Source organism: Loxodonta africana, chromosome 5 (assembly GCF_030014295.1).
Source record: "Loxodonta africana isolate mLoxAfr1 chromosome 5, mLoxAfr1.hap2, whole genome shotgun sequence".
In the NCBI taxonomy this organism is placed as follows: Eukaryota; Metazoa; Chordata; class Mammalia; order Proboscidea; family Elephantidae; genus Loxodonta; species Loxodonta africana.
In genome coordinates this window covers 4,237,268-4,260,423 of record NC_087346.1, presented here as the reverse complement: position 1 = coordinate 4,260,423, position 23,156 = coordinate 4,237,268, and the positions used below count along the sequence as shown (strand labels likewise).

Genomic DNA, 23,156 nt, shown 5'->3' with positions numbered 1-23,156 from the left:
ATCAGCTGGATTCCTCTACACCAACAAAAATACCATTGAAGAGGAAATCACCAAATCAATACCACTTACAGTAGCCCCCAAGAAGATAAAATATTTAGGAACAAATCTGACCAGAGATGTGAAAGACCTATACGTAGAAAACTACAAGTCACTACTGCAAAAAGCCTTAAGAGACCTACATAAGTGGAAAAACATGCGTTGCTCATGGATAGGAAGACTAAACACTGTAAAAATGTCTGTTCTACCAAAAGCGATCTATAGATATGATGCAATTCCAATCCAAATCCCAAGGACATTTTTTAATGTCCAGCTTCATATGGAAGGGAAAGAGATCCTGGATAAGCATTACTGAAAAGAAGAACAAAGTGTGAGGCCTCAATCTACCTGATTTTAGAACCTATTATATGGCAACAGTACTCAAAACATTCTGGTACTGGTACAACAACAGATGCATAGGCCAATGGAACGGAATTGAGAATCCAGACATAAGTCCATCCACATATGAGCAGCTGATATTTGACAAAGGCCCAAAGTCAGTTAAATGGGGAAAAAATAGTCTTTTTAACAAATGGTGCTAGCATAACTGGATATCCATCTGCAAAAAAATTAAACAAGACCCATACCTCACACCATGCACAAAAACTAACTCAAAATGGATCAAAGACCTAAACAAAAAACCTAAAACAATAAAGATCATGAAAGAAAAAATAGGGGCAATGCTAGGAGCCCTAATACATGGCATAAACAGTGTATAAAACATTACTAACAATGCAGAACAGAAGCCAGGTAACTGGGAGCTCTTAAAAATCAAACACCTATGCTCATCCAAAGACTTCACTGAAAGAATAAAAAGATTACTTCCAGACTGGGAAAAAGTTTTTAGCTATGACATTTTGATCAGCGTCTGATCTCCAAAATTTACAAAATGCTACAAAAACTCAACTACAAAAAGACAAATAACCCAATTAAAATATGGGCAAAGGATATGAACAGGCACTTCACTAAAGAAGACATTCAGGTAGCTAACAGATACATGAGAAAATGCTCACAAACATTAGCCATTAGAGAAATGCAAATCAGAACTACAATGAGATTCCATTTCACTCCAATAAGTCTGGCATTAATCCAAAAAACACAAAATAATCAATGTTGGAGAGGTTGGGGAGAAACTGGAACACTTCTACACTGCTGGTGGGAATGCAAAATGGTACAACCACTTTGGAAAGCAGTTTGGCGCTTCCTTAAAAAACTAGAAATAGAACTACCATATGATCCAGCAATCCCGCTCCTTGGGATATATCCTAGAGAAATAAGAGCATTTACAGAAACAGATATATGCACACCCATGTTAATGGCAGCACTGCTTACAATAGCAAAAGGATGGAAGCAACCAAGGTTCCCGTCAATAGATGAATGGATAAATAAATTATGGAATATTCACACAATGGAATACTATGTATTGTTAAAGACCAACGGTGAATCTGTGAAACATTTCATAACATGGAGAAATGTGGAAGGTATTACGTTGAGTGAAATTAGTCAGTTCCAAAAGGACAAATATTGTATAAGAACACTATTGTAAGAACTCAAGAAATAGTTTAAACAGAGAAGAAAATATTCTTTGGTGATTACAAGAGTGGGGAGGGAGGAAGGGAGAGGGGTTTTCACTAATTAGATAGTAGATAACTATTTTAGGTGAAGGGAAAGACAACACACAATACAGAAGAGGTCAACACAACTGTTCTAAACCAAAAGCAAAGAATTTTCCTGAATAAACTGAATGCTTCGAAAGCCAGCATAGCAGGGACGGGGGTTTGGGGACCATGGTTTCAGGGGAAATCTAAGTCAATTGGCATAATAAATCTATTAAGTAAACATTCTGCATCCCCCTTTGGAGAGTGGCATCTGGGGTCTTAAAAGCTAGCAAGTAGCCATCTAAGATGCATCAATTGGTCTCAACCCATATAGAACAAAGGAGAATGAAGAACATCAAAGACACAAGGCAGTTATGAGCCCAAGAGACAGAAAGGGCTACATAAATCAGAGACTACATCAATCTGAGACCAGAAGAACTAGATGGTACCTGGCTACAACTGATGACTGCTCTGACAGGGAACACAACAGAGAACCCCTGAGGGTGCAGGAGAGCAGTGGGATGCAGACCCCAAGTTCTCATAAAAAGACCAGACTTAATGGTCTGACTGAGACTAGAAGGACCCCAGAGGTCGTGGTCCCCAGACCTTCTGTTAGCCCAAGACAGGAACCATTCCCAATACCATCTCTTCAGACAGGGATTGAACTGGACTATGGGATAGAAAATGATACTGGTAAAGAATGATCTTGGATCAAGTAGACACATGAGACTATGTTGGCATCTCCTGTCTGAAGGGGAGATGAGAGGATAGAGGGGTCAGAAGCTGGCCGAATGGACAGGAAAAGAGAGAGTGGAGGGATGGAGTGTGCTGTTTCATTAGGGGGAGAGCAATTAGGAACATATAGGAAGGAGTTTATAAATTTTTGTATGAGAGTCTGACTTGATTTGTAAACTTTCACTTAGAGCACAATAAAAATTAAAAAAAAAGAATTCTTATAAGGGTTAAACGATTGGTGCTTACCACATATTCTGGCAGATAAAACCCAAAACCCACTGCCGTCGAGTCGATTCTGACTCATAGCAACCCTATAGGACATAGTAGAACTGCCCCATAGAGTTTCCAAGGGGCGCCTGGCAGATTTGAACTGCCAACCTCTTGGTTAATAGCAGTAGCACTTAACCACAATGGCACCAGGGTTTCTACTTCTGGGAGATCAAAACCAAAACCAAACCCAGTGCCGTCGAGTCGATTCCGACTCATAGCGACCCTATAGGACAGAGTAAAACTGCCCCACAGAGTTTCCAAGGGGTGCCTGGCAGATTTGAACTGCCAATCTCTTGTTAATAGCAGTAGCACTTAACCACTATGCCACCAGGGTTTCTACTTCTGGGAGATCAAAATCAAAACCAAACCCAGTGCCGTCGAGTCCATTCCGACTCATAGCGACCCTATAGGGCAAAGTAAAACTGCCCCACAGAGTTTCCAAGAAGCGCCTGGAAGATTCTAACTGCTGACCCTTTGGTTTGCAGCTGTAGCACTTAACCACCACGCCACCAGGGTTTCCTTCTGGCAGATAGTAGACATAAAACAAAGGTTAGTTTCCTTTTCTTAGCCTCTGTCTGTCTCTTTTCTTCCTGACACTCACTGGGGAAAAAAGAATGTGGATTATATCCACAGTCCTTTTTGATTTTCGGACTTCTGACTTAGTCACTTACAAAATTTTATGCTAGAAAGATAAAGCTCTCTCCATTTTTGATTTATGAAGCTACCTGTAAAATACAATAGTCAAAACTAAAAGTACTGAACTATGGTGATCTTGAAAACTTGCTGCTTCGTTGAGAAAAAAATTCCACAAGATCTATCCAAATATACCCTTTACATATCACCAGAACGTACGCCGTATACATCTATCTAATACTACAGTAAAAAGAAATCTTCTAAGGTACTTGCTAGAATACACGTCTCATATTTGTTCTCAAAAAGTTTGAGCTAAAACATTTTTTAATATAATGTCACATTATAATGGCAAGATAAAAGGGTATGATTTGGTATAATGTCTTGGCAATGACAAGGAAAGATAAAACTTGTCAAGGAAGATTTTCATTAAAAAAGATAGACTTTTTATCAATCATATCTCTTTATATTGTTGTCTCTCTGTATTCCATTTACCAGTCCATTCAAGAATATAATAATGAAAAATGACCAAACAATATGAACCCTTGTTAAAATAAATTTATCAACATAAGATCAAGGGTTGGGAAATGCCAATGGATCCCAAACTATCGATCCATCAACTTGTAGAACAAAAACAGACTTTAGTATAATTCTGATCAAAACTGAATAGGCCTTATGCCCAGAGGATGGACACACGCCTGGAGGTACACTGTGGAAGTGCCAGGAGGCAGCACGGCGGGTTATGCCCAGAGGACGAACACACGCCTGGAGGCGCACTGTGGAAGCGCCAGGAGGCAGCTCGGCGGGGGCCAGGACGAGCTGGAGTCCATGAAACACAGCGACAGACGCTGGGTCCGTGTTGTCTGAGTGGGCGATCAGTATCTGAGATGTCCTGCCAAAGGTGGCATGCCAGGTTCAGGAGGTGACTTAGGATCTGGCAACAGGCAATCTACTGAGCTTCAGATGAGAGGCATGTAGGGAAGCCACTGTTCATTTTAGTACTTCAAGCCTTCAGAGCAAGTCAGGACATAAAATTAGAGATTAAAATAGGGAGAAAAAGACATGCACCTAGAAAGCCAGTATTCCGAACCATTGCTTAGTCAGAACACCGCGCCGGAACCCAAAGTTGGGCTAGATGGCAGCAAGTGTGATTTTAGGATTGATCACTTGACTTATTCTTTGCTATTGTTGTTGTTAGTTGCTGCGGAGCCTAGCGTTCCATAAATTCCTTCTGATCAGGGTAGTATCCTGAGGCAGAAAACGAAACCTACAAACAGCGCTAAAATAGCCTCAGCTGAGACATTTGAGGGACTTGGGGAACTAAGCCTCTGAGTCGAGTTTCAGTTCTTAGTTTTAAGCATTGCTATTCAGTTTATGGTACCCTGATGGTGCAGTGGTTAAGAGCTCAGGCTGCTAACCAAAAGGTCAGCAGTTTGAATCCACCAGCTGCTCCTTGGAAACCCTATGAAGCAGCTCTACTTGGTCCAAAAGGGCAACTCTACCGCAATGATTTTTTCATGGACTGAAAAACCAAAAAAACCAAACCCGTTGCCCTCGAGTCGATTCTGACTCATAGTGACCCTGTAGGCAGAGCAGAACTGCCCGGTAGAGTTTCCAAGGAGTGCCTGGTGGATTTAAACGAGTAGCATAGAATTATCTGTGCATTATGTTGGAAATGCTGAATCTCAGACAACAATTCAGACGTACTTAATCAGAACTTGCATTTGAATAAGATACTAAGGAGATTCCTATGTACATTAAAGTTTGAGACATATTGCTATAAAGAGTAGACTATTGTCTAACATGGGAGAAACTCTACCATGATGGTATTTGAATACCATGTGCTCTACGACCTTGCCCCTCCAGGAAGTTCAGAGATAGTTGGTGTATGGTGAACAGTAGCAGAGAAAGAACCATGGCTTAGGTATCATTTACTCAAAAATATAAGTAGAAGTGATCCAAGAAAGAGAAGGGAGATTAAGCTTCCTCCTTGATCCAATGTTTGATGCCAGCTCACACCCTGTCCTCATTACTTAAGGCAGGGCAGTTTTCATTAGGAAGGCAAATACTTTTCAGAAAAAGAGATCTAATTCTTCTTGAAGAGCTATTTCTGATGGAGAAAATATTTTTGGTATCGTTACATATATATGTAATGTGTTTAGGAATCTCTGAGTGTTTTGCATCTGTCAAATATATATAAAGAAAAAGCTTTATTTATGCTTTCTACATGCCAGCATTCTTTCATCGCTCAGTGATGTGGGAAAGCAAATCTTGAGTGTACCATTCATTTATCCTTAACTACTTATAGTCCAAGATTAAGAAAAACAAAGTGAAGTGTGACAACAAATTTTATTGCCAACTTTGTTGTCTTCTATGTTCATGTGAAATCCATTTCATGTACAATGCTTCCGAATGTGTTTCTTAAAATATATAACATATTCAACCACTTTTTCTAATTACTGCCTACTCTAAAGATAACATTTCTGGAAGCATAAAGGAGAACAAAGGTGGCAAAAATATGAGCATCGGGTTAAATAATGAAAATCAAGTCAGTGTTATTTTAAGACGCATTTGTTGTTGTTGTTAGCTGTCATCGAGTTGATTGCAACTCATGGTGACCCGGTGTGTGCAGAGTAGAACTGTATGTACTCCACAGGGTTTTAAAGGCTGTGACCTCTCTGAAGCAGATCACTGGACATTACTTCTGAGGTACCTCTGCATGGGTCGAAACCACCACCAACCTTTTGGTTTGTAGTCCACAGTTAACCTGAAAGAAGGTTTAAATACATAGAAAAACCTGCAAAAGCTGGGACCTGTGTAAGGCAGAAACCTGTCAGAGAAAGAAAACTAAAATATTTTCTAATAATAGAGAGTGATAGAAAAGTGGTAAGACTGCACCCTTTCAGAAGCAGAAAACTTGCAAGACACGGGAAAACAAGACAGTCTCCTGGAGGTTTGGCTCACACAGGTTTCACTGTAGTATGCTAAATTTCAATCAATTTTAGCTGAATATTAGCATTAATTATGTACAATGTTCTAGTAGTAAATGCAGCTGCTAGATTACTTATAAATTTAGGTTCCATTTGCTTATTTACTTAGACTATGTGGGAAATTATTCACTTCAGAGTTACCATCCACCAACTGAACTACTTTCAGTAGGGAACAATCTAGGGTATTTGTACTACAGTAAGAAAAATATTATCAAATTGAGGGGAGTTTTATTTCACAAGGCAAAGAAAAAGCTCAAGGCATTCTGTCAAACAGTAACCTTCATCAGGAATAATTTCATCATGAATATTTCATTAAGGATAATTAAAAATTCATAAAATAAGGGAAATAAATGACTAATAGATTTAGTACATGTATCAGATACCTAAATATGTACCCGATCTCTGGAAATGGGGGGTCCTGGTGGTGCCGTGATTAAGAGCTCAGGCTGCTAATCAAAAAGTTGGCAGCTTGAATCCACCATCCGCTCCTTGGAAGCCCTCTGGGGCAGTTCTATTCTGTCCTATAGGGTTGCTATGAGTCAGAATTGACCCAACTAATAGATTTAGAACACGTATCAGATATCGAAATATATAATTCATCTCTGGAAATATGTGTGCTTATCATTCCTTTATCAACCTACGAGTGAACTAAACAACTCATGTACATTTTTTACGTAATAAATGTCTGAGTGTATGTGGATTATACAGAAAATGTTTCAGTTGAAACAAAACAAAGAAAACTTGCTAGGCCTTCATTGAAAATAATGCTTACTACCTATATGGCACAGAGCAGGCTACCATTTGTGACGGCATGGTGACTCTTTACTATACTCTAATATTTATTTTCAAGAGTCTCTGGGTGGAGTGGAAAGCCTGGTGGCATAGTGGCTAAGAGCTGTGTCTGCTAACCAAAAGGTCAGCAGTTTGAATCCACCAGGTGCTCCTTGGAAACTCTATGAGGCAGTTCTACTCTGTCCTATAGGATCACTATGAGTCGCAGTTGACTCAATGGCAAGCGGTTTGGTTTTTTGGTTTTCTGGGTGGAGCAAATGGTTCAGGGCTGAACAACTAATCAAAAGGTTGACCATTCAAATCCATCCAGAGGCATCTTGGAAGAAAGACCTGACAATCTGCTTTCCAAATTTTGCGGGCTTGAAAACTTTATGGAGCAGTTCTACTCGGCACACACAGGGTCACCATGAGCAGGAATCGACTAGACGGCAGCTAACAACAGCAACAGTATTTATTTTCAAGTTGGATAAATTAGTTATAATAAATTAATCAAATACATTCAATACACCTATCTAAAGAATTTATTCTGCAAAAAGTTTCTCATTTAAATGGTAAAGCACTTTTAAGAAAATGTCTGCAGAAAAAGCAGTAAAACAGTTTAGAAAATATCTACTAAAAATGTAATTAAGAGGGTAAACTTAAGAGTTTGTATCTAGATGGTGTTACTTATAAAAAAAAATCATTTAAAATAGTAACATCCCATGTAGCAGCTAAATTTAAGGATCTTGGAATAAGGTAAAATAAAGGCACTGACAGTTATTGAACACTGTTATGTGCCAAGTGCTTTCCATATATTTCCTCAAGCATATTTCAATATATATCATAATGAGGAAATGTTTATAATTGCTAGAAACTCATGGGACACAAGTAATAGAACATAGCCAAAAATGTCAACAAGAAGGAGTTTGTTATCTCAAAATAGAAGATACACAGAAGACATTTCTGAGGCTGATTAATTCAGCAACTCATTGGTTCCATCATAAATCCAGATTCCTCCCATGTTTTTGCTCTTTGACCCTTAATATGTTGGCTTGTCCTACTTGCCTGGGTTCACTCATGATCCCAAGATGGCTGTCTCAGTTCTGTAAAACATCTCCCCACTCAGTTGAATATAAGGACAGAGAAATGTCAGTATAGATCTTTACAGATCTTTGGTCAAGAAATGAAATGTTTTCCAGAACCCACCCACTGATATCCTCTTACAGCTCATTTTCACAATTGTGTCCCATGACCGTTCCTGAAACCAGTCTCTAGCAAGGAAAATGAAATTGGTATGATCGGCCTAGACCTATCAAGTTAAGCCCCAAAGCAGAGGAGTGGTTCCATCCCTTGACCTAGTCCTGCACAAAGTTCTACAATATTGGGATTTGGTTAACAAGGTGAAGCACAGAGTGGATGTGGAGTAGACAGTAAGTAGTGTATGGTCACATTAACCCTAGCTCCATTTTTTGTATAAAGAAACAAAGACTTATAATGTTTTAGCAAACTTTTGTACAGCTAAGTACCTAGTTGTTATAAAATCTGTATACCTGTCTGCCTCCAAAGTTTGCTTCCCAAACCCCCCGCCAAAAAAAACCAACTACTGTGAGTCTGCTTCCTGTATAGGAAAAATTACTTGTTTCTTCAGTATTAAGTGAAAAAAGGCAAAAGACTCCCCTTTTTAGAATTCTTTCCTTTTTCAAAACTACAAAGTTATAGAGAAAGAATATCAGTACACATCAAGGGAAATTGTCTTGTGGAAAAATACTGCAACCTACACAACAACAACAACAAACCTTCACTACTTTGTCCTTTGGATGGTGCCCTTGAGAATTATCAAGGCTACAGGGTTAATTGTAGTAATTTATAGTCAGGGTTAGAGGAAGATAACAGAGGTGGAGGTAGAGGTGATCTTTTTACCGGCTCTAAATAATTTTTTAAATACTTTAGACGCCCCCCCCCCCCCCACCGAATGTCTTTACATACAATGTAATGTTTCTCTGAGTCCCAGGATTATCTAGAAGGAAACAAAATTGAGTCATCTGCTGATTAAAAGGCACAAACAGAAAGTCAGCGTGAAACTGAGAAAAGGAGAGTAGAAATCCAGATTTTTGTTTATATTATAATCAGAAACATTCCAAAGTTTGAGGGAAAGCCAATCAGGGGACTGACACAAGGGAGTCGCATAATGCGGTACAAGAAATTCTGACCTGAGATCAAAGGAATGTACTTCCCACTCAATAACTCTTTGATGTTGTGTTGTCTTCATGGTGAAAAGTCCCTCTCCCTAAATACTTACTCGAATAAAGGATTAAATCTTAAATTTGGGAGGAAGACATAAAAAATGCAGCTAGAAGTCCTGCTTACTTTGAACACTTGAGTGTATTGTTTATTTTGAAAAACTTGCCTAGAAACTCTGCTTTTGGTTATAAAGCTAAATGAAAGGCACTAACGATCCTGTCAAAGAGTGTAAAATAATTTAAGGCCAGCAAATACGCTTTATTGAATTTAACTATCCAAATAAACAACAATTAAAAAAAAACTCTTTAAATATTAAGAAGCATACATAGTTTGCACACAATTAAGCCTGTGCAAAATTTCCAAATGCTTAGCATAAATTAATGAAATAATAAAATAATATTCATGCCCTCGGCAACTCCTGAGACACATTTTCTTAGACAAAAGAGGCTGTACAGGACTGTTTTCATGTATTCTTCCAGTAACAGGAATATAAAAAAGCAAATTTCAAGATTCCTCTCCCCCTCGCCTTCTTCTCTCAGAGCAGTTCACCAAGTGTTTAACTTACAGAAATCCCTGATTTGCGAAAATAGTGAACATATTTCAGCCATCTCACAAATAATCAGCAACTGCAACATTTGTGATTTTTTTTTTCCTGTTTTGCTGTAGCTTTAAAATATTTTAAATTCAGAAGGCTTCTACGAGGATTGGATTATGATCATTATTCAGGAGCACACCCCAGTACAAACAGCTTGCTTGGCATTTACATATGGCTCCCACATGCTTCCATATCTGACTTCTCAGTAAGTCAGAAGCATGCATTTTATTGTTACGAAAAGGACACATTTTTTTATTTACTGTAGAAGCCTGAGTCTTTACAAACAGAATAACCCAGCACTATAAAGTTTATACAGCCAAAACCTGAATTGATGATAAGGATATAAACTTATAAAATAAGCAAATATTTCAATCTAAAATTGGTGTCATGAAGGGAAGATCATCAAAGGTTATCCACAATGAATTCAGAAATTACAGCCTAACTAATTGCTTTCATAATAACTCAAAGATCAACTAGCTGAGCAGAAATGTGAGGATTTAAGCAGCTTTTGTTTAACCTAGACAGGAACATGCAATCTCTCTCTGGAGGGAGTGAAAACCCAACAAAATCTACCGTATCTGCAGTCACTCTTTCAATGAACCCTAACTTCTAATACCAGAATTAGGTCCACTTTCTCCTACAAGGGCTATAATACCACGTTTTCTGAAAAGCAGGTATTTATATCCTCAAAAGTGAAAGTAGCTGATTTATAATAAAATGTCTTACAGTTTCATGCCATTCTGCTCTCCACATGGGAAGCCCCAAAGTGCCATATGGAAAACTCTGCCACACACATCTAAAATGCCCAGTATGTGACAGTCACCTCTACTATTGCTTGCCTCCATTCTGATCATTTATTTTCCTAACACAGTGCATTCTGGCCTTCCCAGTCAAATTAAAATTACTATGTGATCGAGGGCAGTGGGATGGTTTTTTATGTGATCAATGAGAGACAACTCAGGAAAAACAGGTCATTTCCAGAGCCTTTTGGCTAAATGCAATTCAAAATGCCGGCCTTTTATTTTATTTAAAATTGAAGACTTTGAAATCATTTCACACCCTGAACTTTTGCTCTTGATTTTTCTGGAGAGACAAAAATAATCTCCCCTTTTCCTGCCATCATCCAAAACATGTGGTCTTGTAAATCTGCTGCAGAATAAATGGCCTGGGAACGTCGGGTGGGAGCTCCTAAGAGAAAAGGGCAGCCTGGCTTATCAGAAGAATATGTGTCAAACATGAAACATCAGTCTTTCCACGTAAGTTATTAACTGTTTGGGGGGAAAATGTTTCTCTGTAAGGAATTAGGTGTTCCTTTTTCTTCAGTTCCTGTAGTATGGTAAAACTGGTGCCATAACGTCGTTGCAAACAACTTTGTTATTGTATTTTTTTTTTTTTAACAATAGGTCTAGCAGGTGGCATGTGGGTATGGCTGGGTCTCTCTCCATCTCCAGGGTGCCAAGACGTCCCTCAAAGTTTCTGGGGGAGGAATTTGTTGGTGGGATTTGGATTGTAAAGGCACGCGAGCATCTGTTGCCTCCAGTCTCATTACCATTCACACAATTAACTCCTGCAGCTCACAGCTCAGCCTCCAGAACCAAGGACTCAATTTTACTGCCTCTCTGACAATACTCATTATCATTCATCTGAACTTAAGGGTTCTTAGGCTTTCAACTCAGTGGAAAGTTTTCTCAGGGAAAACAGATTACACACAGGAAAGCACTAGAAATGAAGAATGAAGGAGCAGAAAAATGGCTGAGGACCTCAGACCCACACCTGAAAGGAACTGACGTGCTGGAATGTGAACTTTTATTTCCTTGTATAATAGCATGCTGCACCTTTCAAGAAAGTGTCCTATTTCAAAGGCTGGTGTTTGGTCCTGGGACATTTTTAGTTACGAGATGGTGATCAGTTAAAAATAGTTACTTCCACTGTCTTCACTGATTCCAACTCCAATTTTGCGTTCTGTAGAAACTTTGATCATTTAAAACCTCTGTCTCCAAAAAGAGTTCTGAATAACTTTCAAAAATAGAGGTTAAACAGAGCGAGGAGAGAAAGGTTCAAAAAAGATATAACAAATTCAGGCAGGCCTGAATTTTTATAGCCTTGGTCAGTCTGTGTCAAATTTTATATACATCAGAGACACCACCTAAAAGTTAAGCTGTACTGTCTCTTTAACCACTTTGTCTCATGACAAACATTCATAAACTGCAGTTATTAACAAGTATACACTGGATCAGAGTGAGGTGATAATATGTGATGGTTTTTTCTAGCTGAAGTATCAGAAATCTGTCATTTCTTGACAAGTAGACTACAAAGAGTTTAAAAAAAAAAAAACCTACTTCCTTGTTGGTAAATAAGTGATATAAAAACTCCACTTTCAGAGATAAACTGAAATTATGAAAGAGAAGTATTTTAAAACAATCTGTCTCAAATGGAATAGGGTTTTGTTTGAAACAACAGAAGAACGATTAGTCTGTTAAAAGCTGAGGAAGCAGTGCTGCGTCCTGAAAGACTTGAAGTTTTAATTTGTACTTTGATGAAAAAATTAGGTTGAGAATGAGAAAGTCTGCGAAACTGTCTCTTTGCAAGAAGTAAAACTTTACTTCAGTGGGTCTAATTAGGAAAAAATACATTTGTGATACCACTATTGAAAATGTTTCATTTATTCAGCTTTCTATTTTTATAAAAATTAGAAACAACCTTACTGATTCTAATGACACTGCTTTTCCTCTGACTTTCCTAAGTCAAAACTCTAGAGTTCCATTAATATCTTCTTTTAAGATTAAATGTTAGGAATAAATGGATTATCTTTAATATTATATAACTTATTTTCAAATATAGATTTTTATATAAAATTTTATTTTGTTCTCTAAAATATAAATTTTCTCAAAACAAAACAAACAAAAAACCACAGGAGAAAATAAATGTTTGGGATGTGATATAATTCAAACTTACTAACATGTCATTGAGAAAAATGTCTTCACCTTAGATATTTCAATGCTTATGGTATGTTGTAATTCATTCCAGGCAGATAGGTAATATGTAGTTGATTCTGCAGAAAATGCCTTGTCCACACACTGATTTTGACAAAATAAAAGTGGGTATCAGGGCTCCTTATATCTTTGTCTTAAGTGATAACGCTCCATTAAAAAACTCCATGCACCTAGAATTTCTGGGAGCTTAAAGAAAAAACAACACAAAACACAACTTGTACTTATTTTTGTTATGCTATAGCGTCGCTATGAGTCGGAATAGACTCGACGGCAGTGGGTTTGGTTTTGTTTTGTTTAAGGTCTAAACATCTTCAGTTATTTATAGGGCCCACAGTGACTCTTGCAATAATGCTATAGAACTCCAATCTTGACTGTTCTTTTCTCTGCAGAGGTGTGATTGAAGACGGTTGTAGAGGTTGCATCCATGGGGATGAAATTGATGCTGCTCTTTGTTTCTTGATTCCTGGTACCCATATTAAATGTTGTCCGGTTCACAACCTTTGTATCTTTCTTCTTTTCCATTGCAGACCACTTGAAGCCACTCTTCACCCCCAGAGCTTTGCCTCAAAATATACAGAACAAATCTAGTCCTGAGTCAGGAAAGATGTTTGAACTCTGGCGCTCAACACTAACTGATGCTCACATTGCATCTGATCCTAAGCTAGCTTTGATTAAACTTCTTCATTGTGCCTGACGTGTTATCTTATTTCCAACAGTTGACCTCGAGACCCTTCTTGGGTTTGCTAGTTTTGTTCTTTTACCATTACAACTCCAAGTTAGTCCTGCTCCAGCTTTTTTTGGCTGCTGCCCTTATACCGCTTGTGAAATTCTGTGATGTTGACTCTCTTTTTGGAATCTTCTCTGGAATCCTCATTGTTTGGCACCACCTAGCCAGCTGTGTCATTGCTATGAGACAGAGTCGACTCAACAGCACCCAACAGCAATAATAACATCCATGAGATTACCAATGACCTCATGTTATGCCACGAAGTGTTCACTGAGTGAGTCTGTGGTCTTCTGCCAGACCTTGTGATGTTCTGCTCACTACACTGGACCTTGTTTCAATGTTCTGGATGAGTCTCCTAGCATTTGTGCCCCCTCCTGCAAGAGGTTTGTTTAAAACTCCCTTCCCTCTTGGTCTTGCTCTATCATGTGGTTAACCAAGCTGTACTTGTCACCCTTGCCTATGTCAGTGATATAAATGAGCTTTTAGCAATAATTATGCTCACTAATGCATTGCAGAAAACGTGTACGTCACAGAAACTGAATATATGCCAACTACTTAAGTTCTATTTCAGACACAGAGGAAGTGTATAGTATGGAATATTGTATAAAATAGTGGACCACAAGCGTATGTGTTATTAATATAATTATATCTCCAAAATGAACAAATTGTGTCTTACCTTTGTGAATCATGTTTGTGATGTTGTGTGAGGTATCATTTTTATACTGAAACAACAACAAAAAACTATGTTAATGAGCTAGGATATTTCAACATTTCAGCAAAGTCAACTTCAATAATTGATTAAATCATTATCATGCTAAAGGTAATAAGAACTGGGTATAAATACCACAGCAAACATACTTGCTACATTTTCTCTAAGGTCTTGATAACTGTGTGTATGTATACGATGTATACGTATGTGTGTATACATGCACACTGTCATTATTTATGTGTCTTAGTCAATACAACTTTCTAGGAATTGTGATAACATGTAATCACATCCTAAAACACAATTAAAATGAGAGAGTGCACTTTCTCTCCAAGGTTTATAAGTATGACAACATCCAAATGTTTACTAAAATGTGTTTTGAAAAGCATATGCTCTCAGGCACATGAGTTAAATCCCTGAGCAGATAGGAATGCATAATGAAGCAGTTGGCATTACCTCTTACAAATGAAAAAATGTATAAATGTTGATATTTTCATGATTATGACTGAAAGTAACCTGAATTTTCAAACTTTATATATATATATGTATGTATATATGTATATATGTATATATGTATATACATATATGCATATATATATATATATAACCTTATTCCTCATGTGTTAAAAAAAAATCACTTTCCTCATAGAAAGTAAAATCTTTCCATTTACTTAGTAAGGAGAAGCCTGTATAACACTAGCAAAATTGATGTGCTAAATTAGTTTCTGATGGAATATCCGCATTATTCTCTTTTTACTAATCAGTGTTAAAATACCATATTCAGGTTTTGTCTTTGGGTGCCCTTTTAAAACCATCATGTTATTAAGATATTGTTTGACTGCTTTGCCCTTAAGAAAGTCCCCTTAAATCATGGAATGAGGCTGTTAAGCAAAAGTAAAATAAGTCAACCATGCATTGTATGGCATATGGGCAATTTCCATTGAAGAAGCTTATATGTGGACAAAAGTAAAACTCTATGTAATGGTATATCAGAGTTTAAATGGATTTGGAAAATAACTATTTTGAATGCTACAGTAGTCAAATTTCTTGAGTAAGCTTAATATTATTCCTGGTGATTCTCATTCTGTAACTTCACCAGGTAGTTTAAAATTTCTCACTTTACTCTTTTTAAAATCACAATAGAGAAGTAGTTTATATTTTAATTCCTCAAAATATTATTTAACCTTAGTTTTATTTTGTTATTATCAATAACAGGTTGCTTTTAAAGTTTTTTTACAGAAGTGATGACACTGATTCACAAAGCTTCTTGCTCAGGGTCGTGACAACCCCCTCATTAAAGGCGGACGACTTGCTGAAGCAGTGATTCTCAACAGCAGATGTATGATTGTTTGACGAATGGATTTTATCATTAGTTCCTCCTTTAGTTGCAAATTAGAAACATCTGGGGAGCTTTAAAAATGCCGATGCCTGGGTCCCACCCACAGAGATTATGATTTAATTCGTCTGGAGTATGTCCTGAGCATTTTTGAAAGTTTTCCAGGTGATTCTAATATGAGGCCATGGTTAAGAATGACTTCATTAGACTCTTTCTAAAAGCAAGCAATTTGACTATCAAGAAGTTATGTCTGTATTAGGCATAAAATATTGAAACTAGTAAATCCAATTCTGATTTGATAACAAAATTGTTATGTTTATCTCTTTCCAAGTTTGAGTATAGCAATGGAAGAGGCAGGTTAAGGAAACTGATCCTGGTGAGAAAACAGAAGTCGTGGAATAAGAGCACCTGGGGCAGAGCAGGAATAGAGAGTGAGCACGTGTGCAATGGAGGTGGTGAGACAGGGTGAATAAAAGTTTTCCTGTCAATCTTTTCCTACCTTACAATCCTTTATCTTCATGACATTCACGTAAGAGTACACATTTTATATAAATGATATATACTGGAAGAAGAAAAACAATAAATACCAGCATTAAAAAAGTTACTTTCTGCTTCATACAAATAAATAAAAGATTTAAAACTGGAAACAAAGCTTGCCTTTGGTGATTCTCTAGAAATGATGAGTTGCTTCTTGACCTAGGAGAAGTCAGGGCTCATGGATTCGCATATGATCTCTCACATCTCCATGACACCATTCTGATAAAATGGAGAGACTATAACAACCAGGAGATTCTTGAGCCTGGCTTAAAAGTCACCTTCATTCTCCCTGAAAAATGAACTGTCAATGGAGAGGCAACCACCAAGAGAAATAATGATAGATGCCTTATAATACAAATGTTACACTTTAAATAATTTGAAATGTTGTGAAAGAGGACAAACAAGAATTCTCTGAGGCAAATTGGGAAATGGCCCTAAACATGTCCTTAAGCTCAATGGATCTGTGAAGAAAAGTGGATTGGGTCATCCCTATAAGGGAGACAGGATATCTTGGCTAGGCTAGGTGAACAGAGGCTATTTAGGGTGGCGTTAGAAAGAGTTAAAAAGTTATAAAGAGTTTTTCCCATCACTATGGGGGAGTGCCTGGAAAACTATTTAATACCTTAAATGTTTGCCAACTTATTTGAGTAATGCAAAATTGTATACCTCACTCTATAACTCAAGTACTGAAATTATTAAACATTAATTTTTCTTTTAAATGGTATGGTATGCACTACAATCGACAGAAAGGGGCAAGGGGCAAGTGTTAAAGCAAATAAAAATAGATGAACACAATGAAAGCAGAAGCATAATATCAGAGAATTAGAGATGACTCTGGCTGGGGAAGCCTTCCGATGGTCAGCATGCTAAGGATGTTTTCATTGATCATAGACTCTGCTGCTGATTTGGGATGCATCGCTTAGACCAATTAAATATGAAGATATGTTCCTCTTTTCTGTCCTAATTTGTTTTGCCATCATGTGTTATAGTTATTTGGATAGATCAACCAATCAGTCAATTAAAATGATTTTCTGAGCACTTCATTTTCTTACCTATAGTCTTCTGTCTTTGCTAAATGTAATAATTAGATAGAGTATAGAGAGAGAGATAGGAGCCTTCCAGTCGACTCCAATGCATAATGACCTTACGTACAACAGGACGAAATTTTGCTCAGTCCTGTATCATCCTCAGAGTCATCAGCATGTTTAAGTCCATCTCTGCAGCTATGGTACCAATCCATCTCACCTGGTGTCTTCCTCACCCTCATTGGCCCTCTACTTCACCAAAAAGGATGTTTTCCTTTAGTGATCGCTCTCTCTAGATGATGGGTCCAAAGCAAGCAAGTGAGACAAATCTTCTGTTGGCTAATTTTTGGAAGTAAATCACCAGGCCTTTCTTCCTATTCTTAGCCTGGAAATGCAGTAACTACCTGTCTTTAAGTGTTTATTATAGAATTCAAGGAATTGAATGACAATGAGTTCCTTTAGTGCCCAAATTGTAGTCTCTCAATACCATTTTCTATGAAAAGGGTCTAGGGCTCTTTGGAGAAATAGTTGCTTCCAGGTCTGAGAAAGGAAATGTGTAAGGTAAGTCAAGATCATCTTGTTATATAACAGAATGCAAAAAAGTCAACAAAGCCTACGAGGATTATGTCAAAAGAGCTCAGGGGCAAACTTGCATAGACCTTCATTGACCTAAGAGCATCATCTGAACATTATTAAGTACAGTAACAACCATATATTAAAACATAGAAAAAATGTTTAAATCTATGAATTCATAATGATAATCAAAAGCAAACAAAACTTTGTTTGTTCACCTTTAAAAAATGTTAGAAAACCAAACACATTGAAAATACAAGGAAAGCATCAGAAGTTTATCCTCCCTTTTCTAAATACAGGTGGTCCCCGAGTTACAGTGGGGTTCTGTTCTGAAGACTACTCCAAAGTCAGTTCCAATATAAGTAGAAATAAGTAGAATTCCCCCCTTTTTTTTTTTTTCACCTTTCCTTATGACTGCCTTTTATTATTATTGGTATTTTTATAAACCCAATCTTTATTTGTGTTTGGGGGTTGGACACATTACACCTAGAATGATAACATCAGCCAATCATGTGCTGCAAGACTGTATGTAGTATATATTACTACAGATAAGATACATAAAATAAAAATAAAAAAAAAAGATGGTTGTAAGTGAGGGTCGCATAACTCCAGTAAGTTGGACACTACTTGTAAACTACAGTCCAGCTGACAAAAGTGTTGATATGGAGGCGTTTCTCCTTTTAGAACTATTGTAGTTAACAAAAGAAGAAGGAAGGTTAAAATGAGAATATCATCTTTATCAACCAAATGAAATAAAGGATCTAGGCAATGATCATTAATGACTGATAATATCATAAAAGGCAAGAGGAGACATTATATGCCTCCTGGTGGAAATATGCACCACCACCTAGAAAGTAGCCTGCCCACAAACTCCTGAAATGAATCTGAATCAATCCTTTGGACCTGACTACCAAATCACAAGAAATATGGAAGGCGGTCATGCTAAAAACAGTGCTGGTGCCCTTTCCTCTGTGACTGCTGAGGTGCTCGGTTCTTCCGAGGAAGCTAAGGCCATGCTGGGGTGAGGTCCTCACTTCATCTGGTGACTAGCATGATGCAGGCAGCCACCATTCTATCACGTGCTTGCACCATGGCCTCTGTCTGGGAACTCGCCTGCATCTACAGGTCTTCATCCTGTAGTGGCTGTCATCTTGCAGGTGATGGTCATGAAGGAGAAGATCAACGCGCTCATTAAAGATCTGGTGTAAATGTGGAACCTTTCTGGGCTGGCTGGTTTGCAAATGCCCTGGTCAACGTGAACATGAGAAGTCTCATCTGCAAAGGAGGGGCTGGTGGACCTCTGGCCACAAGGAGCACTGCACTAGTGGGAGGACCTGTCCTCTCCAGCCCTGCTGTATCAGCTGAGGAGAAGAAAGTGGAAGCAAAGAATGAAGAATGTAAGGTATCTCCTGATGACATGGACCTTGGTCTTTTTGACTAAACTCTTTTAATAAAATGTTCAATAAAAACTTGAATGTTTAAAAAAACAAAGCAAGCAAACAAAAGACACTGCTAGGTTGCTATCAGCAAATTCCAGAATGTGAGAAACTACTGAAAAATAATCCAATTCACCCTCCCACCCCACCAAAAAATTAAGAAAAATGTAAAGAGATGAAATTGTAAACCCTACCTTAGAAGACATTTTAATAAATCATGAAAGACAGCCATTATTTTGGTTCACATTAAAAAAAAAAATGTAAACTTACAAAAAAATGATTAAACAATTGGGAAAATTTTGATATTGAGGAATTTTTCTTTAGATGTGATAATTGTGGTGATGTTTTAATTAAGGATTCCTCATGAAAAAAATTAAAAATAAATTCAGTGAGAAAATATCACTTAAAACCTTAGGGGTTTTCTGAGACACATCCTAAAAGAAATTTTCCACAAAAATAAGTAAATATATAGTAATAATTTTATACTTAAAAAATTCTACTTGCATCAAAACATACTCACTTTTTCCAGATGCCACTTAAGCCTGTGGATTATTATGTTGTTTTAATCAATAAATCAATACGGCAATACCCAATGCCAGTAATTCAGATATTGTTCCAAGCAATGTGGCTTTCTGGCAACTGCCCTTCCTAAATCTGACACAGAACCTGAAAGTACTAGAAATTTATAATCTCCTACTGATTTATATGCTAACAAGTAGTTTCCAGGCTGTTGGCGCTTATGTTTGTGTTTTGGTCAGGTAGCAATACAAATGCTTTATATTATGTAACTCATAGATGGGAAATAGATCCCAGAGTAACTGGAATAAAAGATTTCAGTGCTAAATGACAGAGTTGAAGCATGTTCGATATCAGTTAAGTTCCTTCTCTAGGCTTTTCATTTAGTCATCCAAGGTCATGAGTTTAGAAGGTGTTCTTTTGTATCATTTCTAGATATTTATATTTTATAAATGCCTATTGTGCCCTTGGAGCACACAGGCAGGCACTCTGTAGTCAGATTTCCCTGGGTTTGATTCACTATTTCTGGCTCCAGTTACTCAGTGAGTATAAGCATGAGTAACTAGTCATGCAGCTGTGACCAAGGTGCTCATACTCACTGACCCTCAATTCTCATATCTTTAAAATGGTGATAATAAAATCTTAACCTGATAGTTTTTTTGTGAATGCTAATTGAGATATTGAATCTGTAGACTTTAGCACTGTCCCTGGCACCTAGTCTTCACTCAGCAAGTGTCACCATAGGTAGTCTATATAAAAGAGTCTGAGAACGCATGGAGGAGGAGGTTAATTCATGAGCAAAAAAAAATTAACCCATTGCCAACGAGTCAATTACTCTCTAGTTTTTTTTTTTTTCCTGTTCTTTTACTTGGATAGTTGGATTATTTTTAGTGGACATGCAAAATTCTATTTGAAACCACTAATGCAGTAAAGAAGAGTTGAGAAGTATGGGAACACTTCACCCCGGCCCCCCATGGAGTAGCATATTTAACCATCAAACTTGCTCTTCAAGCTTGCCATAATCCAGGACACTAAGATTAGAACTCATTAAGTATTTTCCTTAGGAATTTACATGCTAAGCAGTAAAATCTGAGAACACAAATGGACTATGTATCTAGTCCTTTATTTCATGTGGCATAAGGCAATAAAATTTCTGAAAAAAATTGAAGTTCTATTTACAAATGATGTAAAAAATACTAAAAAAATGATGTTGGTATTACTATTTATTTGTTTCATTTTCCTTCAAAAAGTTTGATCGATTTTAAGGAAAATTACCTGTAACCCATTGCCATCAAATTGATTCCAACTCATAACAACCCTAATAAAAAGCAATCTCTGTAAATCTCAATTCTTTAACCCCCAAAATGCAATTAGCCTAAAGCAGTGTTTCACAAGCTTTAGTCATTGTTGTGGATTGAATTATGTTCCCCCAAAAATATGTGTTGTAAACTCTATTATGCCTGTGGCTATAAGCTCATTTGGTTTTTCTTTGTTATGTAATGAGGCAGTATTAGTGTAGGGTGTGTCTGAAGTCAATCTCTTTTGAGATATAAAAGAGCAGATTAAGCAAGCAGCAAGCAAGCATAGGTGGGGAAAGATAGATGCCAAGCCACATGATATCTCCAAAGAACCAAGAAACAGAAGCTGAAAAGAGGCTAGTACCTTCCGCCCGAGCTAACAGAGAAGAAAGACTTTCTCCAGAGTCAGTACCCTGAATTCAGACTGCTAGCCTCCTTAACTTTGAGAAAATAAATTTCTGTTTGTTAAAGCCATCCACTAGTGGTATTACTGTGATAGCAGCACTTGATAGCTAAGACAAAATTTGGTACCAGAGAGTGAGGTGCTGCTATAACGAATACCTAAAACTAAAATGGATGTAGTTTTGGAATTGGGTAAGGGGTAGAGGCTGAAAGGGTTTTAAGGTGCTGAACAGTAAAAGCCTAGATCTCCTTGAAGTGACCTTTGGTAGATTTATGGATGTCAAAAGTAATTCCGGTGAGGGCTTAGAAAGAGGTGAGGAGATCTATAGAGAAAATTTCTATCACCTTAGGGAAAACTTATGGTGCCATTAAGAGAATGTTAGCAGAAATGTGATGTTAAATGTGCTTCCAGTGAGGCTTTAGAAGGGAATGATAAACATGAGATTGGATAATGAAGGAAAGGCAATGCTTTTCATGTAGTGGCAATAAAACATGCCTGTATTATGTTCACATATTTGGTGGAGGTAGAACTTTTACGTGATGAACTTGGATATTTGGCTGTGGAAATTTCTAAGCAAGATCTTAAATGGGCAGTGTGGTTTCTCCTTGCAGCTTACAGTAGGACAAAGCAGGAAAGAAATGAATTTAAAAATGAACTACACAAAATGAAACAAGAACTTAAAAATTTGGGAAATTCTTTTATATGAACTAAGGACTTGTGCCCTGAAACTCTCACCAAAGAACATCGTACTCAACCTTTTGTTAAAGAGATTAAACATGTGATTAAAGGATCTTACCAACTACCACAGCAGAAGATTCATTAGCTTAGAATGAAGAGGACAGACATAGGATGAAAGAAAGAAAAGTTGTCTGCCTCTTGGAATTCTGCAGGCAGGAAACAGGCCAAGGGAGCTAAACCTGTTTTCTTCTTAAAAAAAAAGGACCATCCCTGGAACAGCTTAGAGATCAGCAGAAATGTTGGGAGGAACACTGGAAGCAGGGTTGACTCACTTTCAAAGGTCCAAGAACTGCTACGTTTCAAAGCATGGAGTTATGGGCTCCAAGATTTTAAAGGGTAGAACCACAGCCTACTAGGTTTCAAAGAGTCGGATCTCCATCAGTTTGGTCCCAGAGTGTGGGGCTGCCATTAAGGTGAGCCAAGAAGATTGGGAGGGCACCTAAAGTTAAGGGAGTGAGGCTACCATGCCCAAGGGACAGGAGAATGTATCCTAGTGAGGCTAAGGGCATGGAGTTAGCACACAAGTGGAATAGGAGAACTAGGCTACCCAGAGGTGAGACTATGAGGTTGGGGCCTCTACCCATGGCCAAGGAGTCTCTCAGAATCTGGAAAGCATGGCCAACACCCAGAGTATGGAGGGCAGGGCCATTGCTCAGATGGTCTCAGAGAAGACGGGATTATTTTCAACCCTTCAGAGCTAATTTAATTTGTCTGTGTTTTGGATTTACTTGGTGCACATTATCCCTTCTTTCTCTCCAAGTTCTCCCTTGTAATGGAAATATCTACCTTGTGCATGTTCCACCATTGTGCTTTGAAAGCCCCTGTTGCCATTGAGTCAATTCTGAGTCATAGTGACCCCATAAGACAGAGTAGAATTGCCTCATAGGGTTTCCAAGGCTGTAATCTTTATGGTGAAAAAGAGGAAGACCCTCGGCTACATGGATTGACACAACGGCTACAGCATTGGGCTCGAACATAGCAGCGATTGTGAGGATGGCACAG

At 37.8% G+C, this 23,156-nt stretch overlaps 1 pseudogene; it reads left to right on the top strand.

The window, feature by feature from the left end:
• Positions 1-18,853: 18,853 nt before the first annotated feature.
• Positions 18,854-19,316, top strand: LOC111750770 (large ribosomal subunit protein P1-like; annotated as a pseudogene).
• Positions 19,317-23,156: the final 3,840 nt, after the last annotated feature.